The sequence below is a fragment of the Pinus tabuliformis genome, chromosome 3_1 (genome assembly GCF_031772625.1).
Source record: "Pinus tabuliformis cultivar Carrire ecotype Pingquan chromosome 3_1, CPIR1, whole genome shotgun sequence".
Classification (NCBI taxonomy): Eukaryota; Viridiplantae; Streptophyta; class Pinopsida; order Pinales; family Pinaceae; genus Pinus; species Pinus tabuliformis.
The window spans coordinates 500297475-500315097 of NC_142301.1; positions in this window are offsets into that span (position 1 = coordinate 500297475).

A 17623-nucleotide genomic window follows, 5' to 3' on the forward strand; every position below is an offset into this window, starting at 1 on the left:
ATACAGAAGCAACATGCAACAATAAAAGGTTGAGTGAAAAGAGAGGAACATGTTGAAAGGGGCTTTGGACAAAGAAAGCCTAAAGAACCACTTAGGTAACACAACACATTGAAGGGATTAAGACAAGATGGGAGTCTAACAAGGAATGATGTAGGGATTCAAACAAAATGCAGCAAAATGTAAGAAGTATGCCTGCAAAATATTCAACCACATTGACGTGAAGATGGAACTGCAATTCATGTACATGGATTTCAAGTAAGCCCACCTTTGAAGTAAAGATATTCCACAAGATATATGGTTGAAGATACATCCATATAGAGCTTGTTTTTCATGTTTTAAAGTTTTCCTGTTTTAAATCTTTAATGTCGTTGAGACGTTTGGATGCATTACCTAGATAAAGGCTTCTCAAAATTTTCCTATTTTAAACCTTTAATTTTATTGAGACGTTTGGACCCATTACCCAAGTAAAGGCTTCTCGTTCATATCTGAACAATTTAGATATCGTATCCACAATGAACAAACAAACCTAGATACAAAGTTTCAAATATATTTCTATCTCTACTACATGTAAAAAATGTGTTTATAGGATACCACTCCAACTATCAGAGTACATAACATAAATGAGGTTAGAAATGCCATGCATCTCTGTGAAATTAACATTCTAAATTTATCATTTTTTATATGATTTATGAATTAACACACCAGATTAGATTATTCTGTCTCTCTTAGGTCCATAATGCTTATGTTAAAGGATAGATAAATCTTAAAGGCTAACACTATAGAAAGCTAATGGGACTATATTAATAGTTTAAAGTTGGTAGATAAGAACAAATAACTGGTAGATGAGACCCATTAATAAAGGGAACAACTCTAGTCAGTAGATGAAGAGAAACAGGGTGACACTTGATGCCTTGAGCACATCAAGAATCTTATGTTTAAATTACAAAAGCAACATGCAACAATAAAAAGTTGAGTGAAAAAAGAGGAACATGTTAAATGGGGATTTGTACAAAGAAGCCCTAAAGAATCACATAGGTAACATAACATATTGAAGGGATTACGAAAAAATGAGAGTCTAACAAAGAATGATCATATCGATTCAAACAAAACGCAGCAAAATCTAAGTATGCCGGCAAAATATTCACCGACATCAACGTGAAGATTGGACTAAGAGCTATCATCCTTCTTGGAGTCAATGTAAGCACACAAATGTACATGCAAGATCCATTAAGAAAAGATGAGCATGTGGTTCACCTCATTTACATATAGAGAGGAAGTTGAAAATCACCATAACTTGACAAGCCCCCAAATTTTAATGGTAGCACCTTAGGTATTGCAGTAGAAGTTTGGTTGCTTGGACATTTCTCTAGTGACATGAAGGCTAAAATAACTATTTATCATAAGACGTAATGCAAAAGTATGTAGGAACATGATGATCAACTCAATTGAAATTTGTTTAACCATAATTTCACAAGGCAATATCTTTCTAAGAATCATTTTTAATAAAATCTTAATGGAATTTTATAATAAGAAACAAAAGCTATGGCCCAATTGGAAGATAAAAATAGATTTATTGTCCTTGTGTTGGTTGTAAAATAGATCAGAAGCTTCAGATGAGTTGCTTGATTAGTGGTCAATTATTGCAATACAACTTTGGGTGTTGGAACTAAAACCTTGTATGAGGCCACCAATAAACATAATCAAGACTAATGGTAGCATAAACAAGACCTGCAAAATAAAGTGAAGAAAAATTTGAAAGGAAAAAAGGAAAAGGGGTTTAGATCATTCTTGAAATATGATCAGAAAGTAAACAAAACAATGTTAAAGGAAGAAAATAACATAAACAAATGAACAAGAAGCAATGGAAGGGCCCTATTGGAAGGCTATTGTACACAAGGGGAAACCTATCAGAATGAAGGACCACAAAGAAGGCACAACTAGCCTCAAACTATTGCAAATGTGGCAAACTGCACCCTCATTACACCTATTCACTTTATCTAATTTGATATATGAGGTCAATAATTACTTAAAACTTTACAAATTGATAACATGCTTTCCTGATTTAAGTAAAAGGCATGGCCTCTCTTATATATGTAGACAAGATACAAAAAAGAGTTGTAGTTGAAATGAATGTTTAAATGACTAGAAACTTCAACTGTAAGTGACATGAGGAAAAAAATTGTTATGGTGGCAAGTTGTGATCAAGAGTGCTTTAGGGGGTCTCAAGTTGGAGCCTTGGTCAAATTAAATACCATGCTTGGTTTGGCCAATGATAACTCCTTGATAGTCAGAGATCCATCTCTGGAGAAGTGCATCCTTACAAAAAAAAAAAAAACTAGATAATGAATGTTAAGAGGGATAGGTTGTAGTGGGAGGAACTAGAATTGAATTGAACTTAGAACTTAACTAGATGTTTAACTAAATGGGAGGTTGATCTGAAGACCTAGAAAAGCAACACTCTAGTTCACTAAAGGTGACACATGCATGCACCCTCTACCAAAAATAGTAGCCTATATTTCTATCCAATTGCACCCTCATTACTCCTATTCACTTTATGTAATTTGATATATGAGGTCAATAATTACTCAAAACTTTAAAAATTGATAATATGCTTTCTTGATTTAAGGAAAAGGCATGGCATCTCTTATATATGTAGACAAGATACAAGTAAGAGTTGTAGTTGAAATTAATGTTTACATGACTAGAAACTTCAACTGTAAGTGACATGAGGAAAAAATTTGTTATGGTGGCAAGTTGTGATCAAGAGTGCTTCAAGGGGTCTCAAGTTGGAGCCTTGGTCAAATTAAATACCATGCTTGGTTTGGCCAATGATAACTCCTTGATAGCTAGAGATCCATTTCTGGAGAAGTGCATTCTTAAAAAAAAAAAAAAAAAACTAGATAATGAACGTTAAGAGGGATATGTTGTAGTGGGAGGAACTAGAACTGAATTGAACTTAGAACTTAACTAGATGTTTAACTAAATGGGAGGCTGATCTGAAGACCTACAAAAGCAACACTCTAGTTCACTGAAGGTGACACATGCACGCACCCTCTACCAAACAACAACCTATATTTCTATCCAATTGCACCCTCATTACTCCTATTTACTTTATCTAATTTGATATATGAGGTCAATAATTACTCAAAACTTTACAAATTGATAATATGCTTTCCTGATTTAAGAGAAAGGCATGGCCTCTCTTATATATGTAGACAAGATACAAGTAAGAGTTGTAGTTGAAATTAAAGTTTACATGACTAGAAATGTCAACTGTAAGTGCCATGAGGAAAAAATTTGTTATGGTGGCAAGTTGTGATCAAGAGTGCTTCAAGGGGTCTCAAGTTGGAGCCTTGGTCAAATTAAATACCATGCTTTGTTTAGACGATGATAACTCCTTGATAGCCAGAGATCCATTTCTGGAGAAGTGCATCCTTACAAAAAAAAAAGACTAGATAATGAATGTTAAGAGGGATAGGTTGTAGTGGGAGGAACTAGAACTGAATTGAACTTAGAACTTAACTATATGTTTAATTGAATGGGAGGCTAATATGAAGACCTACAAAAGAAACACTCTAGTTCATTGAAGGTGACACATGCATGCACCCTCTACCAAACAATAACCTATCTTTCTATCCATCTACGCCCTCATTACTCCTATCCACTTTATCTAATTTGATATATGAGGTCAATAATTACTCAAAAATTTACAAATTGATAATATGCTTTCCTAATTTAAGAAAAAGGCATGGCCTCTCTTATATATGTAGACAAGATACAAGTAAGAGTTGTAGTTGAAATTAATGTTTACATGACTAGAAACTTCAACTATAAGTGACATGAGGAACATATTTGTTATGGTGGAAAGTTGTGATCAAGAGTGCTTCAGGGAGTCTCAAGTTGGAGCCTTGGTCAAATTAAATACCATGCTTGATTTGGCCAATAAGAACTCCTTGATAGCCAGAGATCCATTTCTAGAGAAGTTCATCCTTACAGAAAACAAATGAGATAATGAATGTTAAGAGGGATAGGTTGTTGTGGGAGGAACTAGAACTGAATTGAAGTTAGAACTTAACTAGATGTTTAACTAAATGGGAGGCTGATCTGAAGACCTAGAAAAGCAACACTCTAGTTCACTGGAGGGGACACATGCATGCACCCTTTACCAAACAACATCCTATATTTCTATCTAACTTCACACTCATTACCGATGAACAGACCTAGAAGGCATTATGCAAGTCCACTTGGTGACACAACAGGGGCCGTGAATGAATTCAATTGCAATAACAAACATGAGTCTAAACAAATTAATTCAAACAACAATAACTACCAGATCTTCTCATGGTATCTTAATTGTAGAGACAAGTTATCAAAACAACAAAACAATATTTTAAGTAGTCAAATCAAACAAGAGCTTTGTTGGGAAATGCATAACAAAACCAATCAATACAGTCATGGTATTTTAAGTGTAAATACAAGTTATCAAAACAACAATCACTGATAATTTTGAAGACATACAACAAAATGATTCTGCGTATTTGATTTTTCAAGGATACTAACGTACATGTTGATAATTTCCTATAATAAAGCAGAAGTATTTTTGCCTTGTATGAAAGTCTAATTTACAAATATTCTTATCTAAATGCATGCAATAATTTTATAGGTTGTTGCATCTATGGCAATAGGTATATATGTTGATCGTACAAGGAGAAGTGGTAGGAGAGTGACAATGGGTGCGCAACTGCGATGCACATCATCTGATGAGGATAGGATAAGTGATGTCAATGTCAACAATGCCCCAAGGAACATTGTTGAGGATGACCATGCGACTGAAGCTGATGTTATCATAGCATCAGCCACAGAACCACCGTCAACAACAGTCCAAGGGGCAAGTTCAACTAAAAATATCAGTGCTATAAGAGGATGGAAAAAAGAAGAAATGTTAGTTGCAATTGACGACATAGAGTTTAATGGATACTCAGTTCAGGAATCTGCAAAAAAACATGGTATTCCTCCCTCATCAATACATTATTTGATAAATGGACTGACTCATACAAAACATAGAGGGCCTCTTACAGTTATCACTGAGGAGGAGGAGGCCGAGGTGGTTGAGTGGTGTAAAGGGATGGCCCAATTGGTACATGGGCTAGAGTTGATACAACTCAAATCCACAGTTGCTCAAATCTATCAAGGGAGGCCAAACCCATTCAAAGATGGGTTTCCTGGTAAACCATGGTGGTTTGGGTTTTAAAAAAAGTCATCCAAAACTTGTATTGCGTAATGCTAAGGGCCTTGACAGAGATAGAACATTAAATTTGCACCTTGCAGTTGTGCAGAAGTTTTATGACACACTTGCTAGTGTTTACAGTAAACATTCTTATGGAGCATACCATATATGAAACTATGATGAAACAGGTTTACAGGTAGTGAGGAATTGTTGCATGCGGGTAATTGCCAAGAGAGGGAGCCGAAATGTGCCAAATATTTTTCCTACGAGTAGGGAGTGGATAACTATTTTATGTTGTGTCAATGCAATTGGTACTTCAATTGTAGGATTTCATCTATTCAAAGGTAAAAATCAATTGAAAAAATATATACAGAACTATGAACCAGGTGCATTCATGGTTGCACATCCCCATGCATGGATGACTAAAGAAATTTTTTTAAGTTGGCTTTTTCACTTTGCTGCATCGATACCAGGTGGCGTCTCGCCTAATAAAAAACACCTATTGATATTAGATGGCCATGGGAGCCACATGGCTATACAAACAATTGAGGAAGCAAACAATTTAGGCATCGACCTGTTGACATTGCCCACTCATACCACTCACAGACTACAACCCATTGATATTAGTGTGTTTGGCCCTTTCAAGAACTATTTCAGGTCGGAGCGTGCTGCATGGATGGCAAAGAATCCAGGGGTTGAGGTGAAAAGGTTTGATCTAGCAAAACTTGCAAGTAAAGATTTTAAAAGGGATTTGATACCATCAAATATCAAGGCTGGATTTACGAGGACAGGAATCTGGCCACTGAACTATGATGCTCTTATGCATGATACTGGTTGTAGCCAGAAGTTTCATGTGGATTGTCAGGAAGAAGGGAATGCCCAAACAGGTGTTGAAGTGCAAGAAGTAGATGACCAAGATAATGTGGTTGTAGCTGGTAATATGATTTCCCTCTCTCAAGGACACTTATATGATGAAGATGATGAAACTATATGTGAAACACAGTATAACCATGAACAAATTCACAGTAACATGGAGATCGTTCCACCAACTCAAGAACATGAAACTCCTCTTGTTGATATTGTTAATGACATTGTTGAACATGCAGTTGACAATGACAAATTGACATTGCCAAGCTAAGTAACCCCACCTTCATGGCTAGCAGAAGCAATGATTAATATGAATGCACATAGTGTCTCAACAACCAATGATCAAAGCATGAACATGCCCTCACAACCAACAGAATTGAACAGTGAAATTGTTTATTTTTTTGTGGACAATAGATCAATGGAAGAAGATGAAGCACATAATGAGTCATCAAATGAAGATAATGATATAGTTCAATCAGTTCCATCAGATACTGAAAGGGAAGTACCAAGCAATGACATGCAGGTGGGAGGGGTGGAGAAGATACTTGGCCGGTTTCTAAAGCTACCAGTAGAGAGAGTACCAATGAAAAAAAAGCAAGGTACACCGGGTAGTCTTCGTTTGGGCCGAAGCTCAAAGTTACTCACCTCAGAGGACTATATAAACTTGTTAGTTGAGTCTGAAAAAAAAGAAATTTGAAATGCAAGAATTAAAATAGAAAAAGAAGGATCTAGACAAGGAGAAGAAGGCAACAAGGATTGTTGCAGCGCAATGTCAAGCATATGAAAGGATTGAAAGAGATAAATCAAGGCAAGTTAAGGATCAACAAAAACAAATGGCAAGACAGGAAAATGAATCAAGAAAGACACAACAAATGCTTGAAAAGGAACAAGGGATGATCAATATGGTTGATAATGATACAAGCATAGCTGATGAAACCGGGATTATTTCAAACTCATTGGACTCCATTGCAGATAATACACCATTCCAAGATCTCATAAAAATTTAAGTGCCTCACTATCAAACTGAGGGTTTACCCACTTGCCTTATTACTACCAGAGGAGGTGTCAATTCTATGTATGCTCATTACACACCTCCACTTAAAGCAGGGGTTAGTAATGGAAATGTGAGGTATGGATACTCAATACCTCCATGGTTGGAAGCTGCAAATTGGAATCAATCATATGGTAGCAATCAACCATTTCCTAATCAACCCTTTTTAGGTAGGCCAACCTACCTGGCTCAAGAAGGTAACTCGGGGAGTTTTGGCATTCAAGATTCTCAGGGCCATAAATAATAGGGGTGCCATATGTTTTTGGTTGTAACCAAATTATGATGTGGATTTTGGATGGATTGTATCTTTTTCTTGTCACAGAAACATTTTGGCTTACAACCTAGGTTGTTTTATTTCATACTATGTGCGACATTGTAGCCAAAATCCATTTTAGAAGGAACATCTATAGTCTATTAAAATGTAGAAATCTTATCTGAGAATGCAAATGGGATTTTATTTTATGCATATACACACCAAATGGTTTACACAAGTGAAACAATGACAAAATTTTTAGTTTACATTTCATGAGATTGTAGCAATACTTCATGATGAAACAACAGATAATGCACATAATACCTATAATTAAAGCATAAAACATTTCAGGGATTTCCTTGCATGGGAAGGAAGATAATTGACTACTCGCATCCCTTTCATTTTCTACTATACATTTTGAACTCTCCATATGTTGTTTGGTTGCACACAGCATTATTAAACGAGTCTATTCACTCCTTGTCTCTTTTGGTTGAACATTGTATAAAAATCCTCTCTTGAAGCTATGCAAAAAGATCACTGAACTGATAATCATAAACATCAAGAAAACACAACAGAAATGTGTCTACATAAAGTAACTTTGAACCATTACAAATGAATGAAAATAACAGTTTTTTCCTCTGGAAAAATCTTGCATCTTTCCAAATAGTACACAAAAAAAACCCTGATTTTCGTTGAGCAGAAATCTGAAACAAGTCATTCAACTTCATTATTTACAATATAGTAAAATCACTGAAAAATTTAACCAATACTAGAAGTACCAGTAAAAGAATTAAAAATATTTGAATGCAAAATTACCACAGAAAATATACATAGCATCTGAAAACCCAAATCTACTAGAAAAAATTAAAACTAATAGACATAAAAAAACACAACAAGTGTAAAAGCCTGAATATACTACCTCCTTGATGAAAATTCAACTCAAATTTTCAATTAAATTGTTCATTTGTTACTAAGAGAATAGACCAAAAATGTAAAAGAACAAAGATTCAGAGCCACCGAAATAGCAATATGCAGGAAATGGTCAACATTCATCCCCTGCAGACAAAGACGCAGGGCCACAGGAAATGTATCCAATAGTGAACATGAGAAAATGAGCAAGTGCTCATTATAATATTGTCCGTTAGAGGGGCCGAAATGGCCCTCTATACATCCATGCATACACTGTCATTGGAAATAATTGGCACCATAAACCCTACATACCCCAACATTTCTAACCATAAAAAGAAAGAAAATCCACACCAATCTATTTAATGGCATCTAAGATGGCCAGGGATCACCAGAATCAACTCCCCAAGGTTAGGATGGACAAAGTGTTCTATGGCTAAAGGTAGTTTGTTGCAAGTGCGTTCTCTACCACATCATGTAACAACAATCTAATTGAGATTCATAAACACAATTGTGTAATCATAATCAATCTGATGAGTGTGTTGCTTGCAATTTCAAATCCATTAAAAAGTTCACAATGCTTTATTTGTGAGAACTGTTGGTTTTGCCTTGGCTTGGACGATAGATTCTACTTCACCATAGCTACTCGTGCTACACCTTTTGGCACCACTAAAGAAATCATTTACATGTTTAGTTATGGTGGCTCTGAAATATTTTGTGGGGCTATGGCTCAACTTCAGTCTATGTGACAGCTAGTGCTTAGTTCCAATGTACTTAGCCACCTTTTTGTTGTCAATCATATTGATCCCTTCGATGGTACCCTATATTTTGTGGAAGGAAAAAGGTTGGCTAGCTTGTTAGTTTACTTTCAAGACCATGCCTCAAACACTTGGTTTCGTCTGTTATAAGTTTATTGGCAGTTTATTTTGCTAAATGTCAATCTCTATACTTGACACATCCAACTGTCCAATTTCAAGTTTTGGAATTGAATTCATTGCTACTCTTTAACATGCTCAAATATCCACATTTAAATGCCTTAAGGAAATGTTTTTACTTGTTACAATTGTTGCCAATAACTTTTTGGTTCACTAAAATATACCAAATACAAATTAAATTATAACTGACTCAAGCAACACATGATGGCCTAAAGAAAACTATAAACGATTTAACCATACTAGAACTCAATTAACAATCTTCCACCAACACAACTTATAAATAAATCTATCTAGGAACACACTACAGTTAAATCCAATGTATAGCATAAACATCAAAATTCATACATTCACACTAGGCATAAGCAAAACCCTAAACCTCAAATTCATACATTCACATTAGGCATAAGAAAAACCCTAAACTTGCAAAACCCTTTGAAATGCAACCTGAAACTCCAAGAGAAAAAATAACAAAAATTCCAATAGGAAGGTGAGGTGTTGAAAAACACAGTGGCAATGGCTAATGGGATTTTTCCTACCGGATAGACGTAGAAGCCATGTCCAAGCGTCTTCCATGTCCATACCTTCTCTAGAGCTCACCAGACCTGCAACCAACTTGGAAAACATGAAAAAATTAGGTAATTAGCCCCAATGGCATAAATATTCAAAGACAATTCGAAACAAAAACCATACAAACCTGTAAATTTACCTTCGACCTCGAACTGGCTAGAAATTGGTACTGGCTCCTCCCCAAACAATAGGCAGCGTGAATGAAACAACCACCAAGATATTTGTAAACCCCCAGCGATCCAAAACAAACAACAATTGCAGGCGGAATGAAACAAGAACAACAAAAACCATGTTCCGTTAACGAGCGCATGCAAGAAAACTAGCCCAGTTAGTAGGTCAACAATGGCAGGCAGGGCACAATGGAGCTGTCCCGCGCCATCGTCAGTGGAGGGCTTCGCCCAAACACCAGACCCAAACAGAAATACACACAGCAGAACAAACATCGCAAGAAACAGGTGGAAGCAACCGAAGGAAAGAGTAAAATTAGGTTTTTGAAGGCTGACACCCACCACAACACATGGCAGGATACGTCGAGCAGGTGTCATACAAGCGGGAGTGGAATCCACATGCCCGTATCTGAGGTGGAGGGGAGGGCGCATAGGTAATGGCGTCCCTCTCCTGTGGTGTTTTTAGATTATTTTTCAGCTTTGGATGTCCAAAAGGATTATTTTCCAGTTTCTAAAATGCCTTCGGGCATAGTAAATCCTTGAAATATTCCTTGTGATACCTCAAAACTGCTAATGTTGTTTCTTTTGGGTAGTTTTTGGAGGCTCCGAGAAACTATCAACAATCTCCATCTATTTTTGCACCTACTGTAAGATTTCTTCATCGAGAATAAATAAATAAAATGCCCTAAAAACTTGTATTAAAAAGTCAAACACTAAGGGAAAGGACACATTTCATTCAAGGTAAACGCAAAACCAGGGGTCCAGTAGTGAAAAGTTTTTATTTAATCTTTATACTGAATTCAAGTGATAGATTTTATTTTGCTGTATGTTGCAGTTTCATAATACGTCTATCCAACATTTAATATTCTTACTAATGCCTTGTCCTTCCCATATTTGGAAACTTGTTTCTTTCCATTTCTTATTTCCCATTTCCCATACCGGGGAATACATAGGATTTTTCTTTTTTCTAAAATAGATATTTCTAACATACTTATACATTAATACTAATTGATGGGAAATAATTGACATAATAATTTTGGAAGATTAGTTTGAAATTAGTTTCGTGCCATGGGAATATTGTATGCATATACCCATACACAGAGGCATAAAGGTCAGTGGCGTAGTTGGACAACCAATTTTTTCATAAATTAACATTCATTATTTATATAATTGAAAGAGGATTGGATTGAGTGTTAACATTCATTAGTTATTTGTATAATAGAAATAGGATTGTACTGAGTGGAAAGCGATCGTGATACAAGGTTTGCCTTCTATTTCTGAAGTGATACTAATGTTGTAGCTCACGTCCTTCATGCTATCAAACTCCAATAACCTATATTATTTAACCTATATCATTTAATGTAGGGAAAGAAGAACTTAACTATAGAATTAACAATGACAAAGGCTGAATAGGATCACCCATACACTTATAGACACATCTTATTTTCTACAAAAAGTACATATTACATAATTAGGAAGCAATGATATTTCCCAATCATCTCTACTGAATTATGAATTCTTTGTTCAATCTTCCCAAAATTGTGTTCTTTGCCCCACCTACACAATCTCATTCCATTGCATTGTATTTTCATCTACACACTCTTGAACATGTCTTTGAAAACTTTTGTGTTTGCATCATTTCACTATCTTCCAACCGTACCTTTTATTTTGTAATTTTGTTATGAAATACACATCCTGGAAAAACTCATTGAGTGCTTCTCCTCATTTTGATACCCAGGGTAAACTAGATTCCATAGAAGCTCAAGGATTTGTCAACATAGGGCTTAGGCATGTTACAATGATATACTTATTAAGAGCTTGACATATCACTTGTAGGAATTTAACCTACGGTGAATGATAATACTTCTCAAAACTATCTTGGAAAAATCCACTTCTCACAACTGCCCAAGCTAGACCGAATTGACCTAAAATTTTTAGAATATTTATCCCAGAAAATCCCTAGGCACTTCCTCTTATTCCAGGGATTGTATTCAAGATAAACAAAATTTTCCAAGGTTGAAGGTTGTATTAACATATCACTGGGGAGAATAAAACCTAAGTGGAAAAGCTAGATCCAATTGACAAACTTCCAACTCTAACCGTCGTGTTGTACTTCTTGCAAACTTTTCTCTAGCTTCCATTTGATCCACAAATTCATTTCTATGCAATATTTATTTTGTCATGTTCTACGAACGTTGTTTTCATCATCCACTTTCCTTTGTTACATATTTGCACATTTTGGTCTATAGCTTCTTTTTCAGTCCTTGAACAAGGGAACTCCCACCTTAAGAGCTTATTACTTGAACAACTTCCAAACTTTATTTAAAATAGCTATGACCATAACTCATAATTATTTTTTGGAAAATTATAACTTATATTGTAGGAGATAATTTACATAATAGCTAAGAAAAAAGGAAAACAAAAAGAAAAGGTTAGATACAGTGATATCTCATATCCTCTTCTTGACAGCTACTAGAACAACAATAAACTTTGAAAAAGACAAAGCACTCAACTCTTTCATATCCCTAATCAAGAGGGAGCCTTTTGCAGGAAGTTGCATACAAAACTCTTCTTGCCAAAACTAACAAAATTTTTTTTGATTGAACTGACCTCATCAAAGAAGACATATTTGCATCTTAGTTTCCAGATTCTAATCACGATTGTGATTTGAAGTGAGTCTCAAATGCCTAAAAAGTATGTATACCAATGATCCCAAGTCACCAAGTAGAGTTGCATGCCGGTGAACTTGTCACTAAAGTTTCACTAAATGATGATCTTGTACAAGTTGACACTAAGATCTATCAAATTTACACACCCATAAAAAATTCTTTAAGGTTTTTGATGTTAGGAGAGATGGATTTTGCAGACCATGACATACCGACATCATAATTATTTATTTTCCAGTTCCTGGGTCCATCCCCTCTATACATATCTATCCTAGTTGAGGGGTTTTCAGGGTTTAGTAAAGATTCATGCTTCAATTTTGTATCTTGTAGCCATTTTTGTGCCCTCACTTTGTAATGACATCATGGTACTCAATAGTCCCCATTGACCTGCTTTTGTGGTAATTTGTTGGCAAGACATGCTTTGGTGGGTAGCCCCTAGTAAACAACAAACCATGCAAAGACTCAGAGCTTGTAGCTTAGTCACAAATATCAAACATGATGTAACTGATCAGTCCATCTAGCCTTAGTGTTAGAAGATGTCCATTGAGCATTTAGTATTGGAGATAGATGTGTTTGATGCAAATAAATTTTCTTGGAGTCTTATGCTACGTACCTGAAAAAGATGTGTCCATAACAATGTTGGGTCCCTATAATACTAGTGATTACCCCATTACTATTGTAGTTATACCCCTTATTTATATTTTTGTGCCCCATAGAATCCCTCTATTGTTATTTTTGTGGCTTTATATTATTATTGTTAGGTCAGCTGGATTATATTGTGACTCCTTAGACTCCTATATACAGAAAGGAGGTTTTTTCATTTGAATCATCCAAGAATTGTTCATTTATGTAATGTAAAGGAGGTTTCCCCCTCGAAGAGGCTGAATTCTAAGGCGTTGATCTATCTTTTCTATCTTTTCTTGAGCTGGTTTCATAACATTTGGTATCAGAGCTTTGGATTCTAGGGTTTCGCTGCTCCAAACAGGTCATCGTGGCATTTTCGCTATAACTTTTTTCTGTGACATTTCAGAGGTTGCAAAAAAAACCCATTTGAGAAGAAATCGCGTTGAACCTTGGGTCCGAATTTCAGAGCTTTTCGCGCAATATTGGCGGAGATACAATCTGAGGAATTTGGTCTTTTTGCAGACTCCTGAATTACATTCAAAACAGGTGACCTGGGGAAAATTGTCATAACTTTCTCTCTAGGGATCGGATTGAAATTTAGTAAGAATTTACAGAAAGAGGACGGACTATAGTTTCTTGTGTGCATGTTTCAGACTCAAAGGTTGAAACAGTGACTCGTGGCACATCGTACAAGTTCGCTCTACTGAACTAGTCTAGAAGCAAGTCACTGTGGGAGATTTCACATAACTCTTCCTTGGAGAATCCAATTTGGGTCAGACTTGTGGAATTGGAAAGAGTACACAAAAGGCTACTACAGATCACAATTTTAGAACTGGATGATCCGAAATTACAGAGATACATCAGATTCAATATCAGGCTTCTATACAGTGAAAAAAGGTGTGTAGGTTTTTTAAAATTTTTGCGTAAGCTTGGTTTAACAGAATTCAAAGGGCATATTAAAGCATTATTATCGGTAACTGATGCCCCGAGGAAAGAAAATGAAAACACCTAGTAAGGAACCTAATAGCTCTAGCATGACTCATGAAGAAGAGGAAGAAATGCTACATGATATATCAAAATTACAAGAACAAGTGCAACAAATGTCACGCTCACAAAAGCTAACAGAAGCTAAGATAAATGATGTGGAATCTAAGATAAATGACGTGGAATCTAAGATAAAGGGCATGGAAGCTAAGATGGATGATTCGAAGATAGATTTGAAGAGAGACATGGCAGATTTGAAGACAGATTTGAAGACAGACATGGCAGATTTAAAGACAGATTTGACAAATTTTCTACAAGAAATAGTTACTAATGGTGAAAAGGTTGTAAAGGAAACTCATGATGTGAAAAAAATTAATGTTAATCATGATTCCATAGAATCTAATTTTGGATCGAAGGCCCACCATATTCCAAAAATCGATATGAGGAAGTTTGATGGCAAGGATCCCGCCACATGGATATTACAGATGGAGCGGTTCTTCGATCTCAATAATGTGTAAACACACAAAAGGTATGTATGGCAACTGTATATTTGGAACCAAATCAGTTTGTATGGTATCAATGGCTTTGATCTCGTAAAAATTTTATCACTTGGGCAATTTTTACGGAAGAATTGATAGCACATTATGAAGATATAAAAAGCAACACTTTTTTTAGCCAATTGATAAGTCTCAAACAAAAGGGTTCAGTAATGGAGCACATTGAGGAGTTCCAAAAATTGAACATAAGGGTAAAAGATATTCCAGAGGAGCATAGGATTGATGTGTTCATAGGGTCTTTAAAGGATAATATCCAACATGATGTTCGCCTTTGGGAACCTGATTCATTAGAGAAGGCATTCAGGTTAGCAAGAAAAATGGAAAGCAAAATTATGGCAACTAGGAAGCATACCACTCACAACTATAAATACGGAAGTGTTGTTGCCCCTAGTCTTCCACAACATATAAGGTTTACACCACAACAATTGGAAGAAAAAAGAGCGAAAGGGCTTTGTTACAGTTGTGATAACAAATGCACTAAAGGTCATAAGTGTGCTGAGAATAAATTATTCTACATAGATTATGAAGAGGAAGAAGAAAAGGAGCAAGAAAGGTCAAAAGAAGAAGATATACTCCAGGAACAAAGCCTAGATGAAGAACAAATAAATCCGACCATATCTTGTAATGCATTGGCGGGAATTAACACTCCTCAAACCATCAAGATAGAAGGACAAATCAAGAAGAAAAAAGTAATAGTGTTGATTGATTCAGGAAGCACCCACAATTTTATTCATTGTAGGGTAGCAAAAGAATTGAATTGCTTCCTATATCCAGCACCAGAGTTTCAAGTGATGATTGCAAATGGAGGGACATAAATTTCTCTGGAAGGTGCCATAATATCAAGCTATCCATGGGAGAATATGTATTGACTAGCCCAATGCTTTCCATTCCAATGGGAGGTGCTGATGTTGTACTAGGAGTCCAATGGCTACAATCCTTGGGTACAATAACTTTTAATTTTCAAGAACTTTTCATCAAATTTTCTACGGAAGGAAAGGAAGTTGAATTAAGGGGTATTGCAGGGAAACCAGGAAAGATAATCAGCTCTAATGGTATGGCAAAGCTTCTAAAAAAGGAGCAAATAGGTGTAATTGCACAATTATGTTCGCTAGATGTTTCAACATTGGAATCATCTATTTCTCTAGATCTCCAAAAAGTCCTAGACAATCATTCCAAGGTATTTGAGACTCCCAAAGGTCTCCCACCTATGCGTGATCATGATCATGCTATTCATCTGATTCCAAGAAGTGTTCCTCCAAACATCAGGCCGTATAGATATCCCTATGTCCAAAAAAGTGAAATTGAACGTATGGCTGCAGAAATGTTAGAGGCTAGTATAATTCAACCAAGTCAAAGTTCTTTCTCTTCTCCAATAGTATTGGTGCACAAGAAAGATGGATCATGGCGCATGTGTTCGGATTATAGGGAGATCAACAAGCTCACTATTAAAGATAAGTTCCCCATTCCTGTCATTGATGAATTACTGGATGAATTGCATGGATCAATTTACTTCACCAAGTTGGATCTTCGTTCAGGATATCATCAAATCAGAATGAAGTTTGAAGACATTCCGAAAACGGAATTTAGAACTCATGAGGGTCATTATGAATTTTTGGTCATGCCTTTTGGCCTTACCAATGCACCTTCAACATTTCAAGGTTTGATGAATTCAATTTTCAAACCATTCCTTAGAAAATTTGTGTTAGCATTTTTTGATGATATACTAATCTACAACAAGTCTTGGAAGGATTATGTTGAACATGTTGACAAGGTGCTACAACTATTGGAGGAGAAACAATTATATGCAAAAAGATCCAAATGTTTCTTTGGAGTCCAAGAGGTGGAATATTTGGGTCATATTGTATCTCATGAAGGAGTTAAGGTAGACCCTAGCAAAATTAAAGCCATTAAGGAATGGAAAATCCCCACATCCATAAAGCATCTGCGAGGATTTCTTGGGTTGACAGGGTATTATTACAAATTTGTTAAGAATTATGGGAGAATAACAACACCTCTAACAACATTATTGAAGAAAGATGATTTTTCATGGACTCCGGAAGCAATAAAGGCCTTTGAACATCTTAAAGAGGCAATGTGCCAAGCAATGGTCTTAGCTACACCGAACTTCACAAAAACCTTTATTGTGGAATGTGATGCTTCAGGAAATGGAATTGGTGCTATTCTAATGCAAGATGAAAGACCCATTGCTTTTGAAAGTCGTCCAATCAAGGGAAAGTTTTTAAGAAAAGCTATTTATGAGAAGGAAATGTTGGCAATACTCCATGCACTTAAGAAATGGCGACCCTACCTAATGGGAAGACACTTCAAGGTAAAAACGGATCATGATAGCCTTAAATAATTTTTAGAACAAAGATTATCCTCTGAAGAGCAACAAAAGTGGGTCACAAAGATGTTGGGTTATGAATTTGAAATCATCTACAAATAAGGGAAGAAAAATGTGGTGGCAGATGCACTCTCAAGAAAGGATGAAGATGTGGAAGCATTGTTGTGCGTCATTTCTATTATCTAACCAGATTGGATAAATGAAGCAAGGGAGGAATGGAAGAATGATGAAGAAGTGTGGGTACTTATTTGAAAGCTACAACAAGATTCCAGTACGTCTGATACATTTAGCTGGCAAAGTGATTCGTTATGGTACAAAGATCGCTTATACCTCTGTAAGAATTCCCAGCTAAAACAAAAGATTCTTATGGAATTACACACTTCTTCCTTAGGAGGGCACTCAGGATTTTTAAAAACTTACCATAGGGTTAAGAAGGAATTTTTTTGGGATGGGCTTAAATCAAATATTCAAAATT